Source organism: Olea europaea, chromosome 13 (assembly GCF_002742605.1).
Source record: "Olea europaea var. sylvestris chromosome 13, O_europaea_v1, whole genome shotgun sequence".
NCBI classification, from domain to species: Eukaryota; Viridiplantae; Streptophyta; class Magnoliopsida; order Lamiales; family Oleaceae; genus Olea; species Olea europaea.
In genome coordinates this window covers 24,844,179-24,845,344 of record NC_036249.1, presented here as the reverse complement: position 1 = coordinate 24,845,344, position 1,166 = coordinate 24,844,179, and positions in this window count along the sequence as shown.

Sequence of the window (1,166 nt, the reverse complement as noted above, 5' to 3'; positions counted from 1 at the left end):
AACAAAATAATTAAGAAAATAAACTATAACTAAAAGAATATAAAAAGGGACGAAGTCAACCTTTTGCTCGAGAATCTTTCAAATATTTGTATCATCTCCACGGAAACGGCGATGAAATTTGATTACGCCCAAAGTATAACGCGGTAATTATAATATAGCCTTAGGGTGTCGATTCCACAGGGAGATGGAAAATGCTCAAAGAATTAGAAGCTTAGCCGTTTCGGGAATTATGTGAAACTAGTTTATCAATTTGGAATGAAATTTAAATATCATTATGCGAAATTAGTGAAGCATTGGAATTCCTCAATTGGGTTGGATCGATCAACATCAACAATTAATGCATTATTACTCAATTAGAGGTTTTCATCCCAACTCTCTTATCGGAAGATTTAAGAGTAAAGATCATTTTAGTTCCAATTGTAATTCTAAGATTTAGACTTTCTAATACATTCCCACAATTGTTATTGGAGTAAGATCAAAAGTAACCATATACTTCAAGCATAAGATCATAAATAACCCACTAATAACATGAATGAAATTGCAACTCAATAAATATTTCGATCAAGCAATTAAAAAAAACATGATTGAATCGATGAAAGATCTAATGAAAATTAAACCAATTTCAAAATCAATTCATAAGGAGAAAGTCTAAAATCTAGAATTTTTTGACAATAAAATACCAAATTACATGAGCAATTGATGTGATTTCCTCAAATCCAATGTATTCCTTCCAAGCTTCACCAAGGGTTTTAGTTCTTTATGGAACTCTTGAGCCAAAAACCAAAGAAAATTGATGTGAGGATGAAGAGAGGCATTCTCTGTCCAGTCTAGGGCTTAAAACCGTGTGCCAAATTGTTTCAAAAAGAGGTTGAACCGAATAAGAAAACTAAATTTTCGGCTAGAATATTTTGTATGACTACTTTCAGTATTTTGACCATAACGTTTTCTCCCAATGTCCAATTAAGGCAATTAAAAATGTGTTAGAAAGCTAACACAAAGGCTACAATTTTGCTAGAAATAGCATTTTCGAAATTCTGACGTTTACTAGGTCAAAAGTGGACTTCAATTTTCGACTGAAAATTTAGAAAATCTTTATGCAATTGAAATTTGATTTGTGAATCATATTTAGTTTCTTTTGACTTCTAATTGCACCCAATGGACTCCTA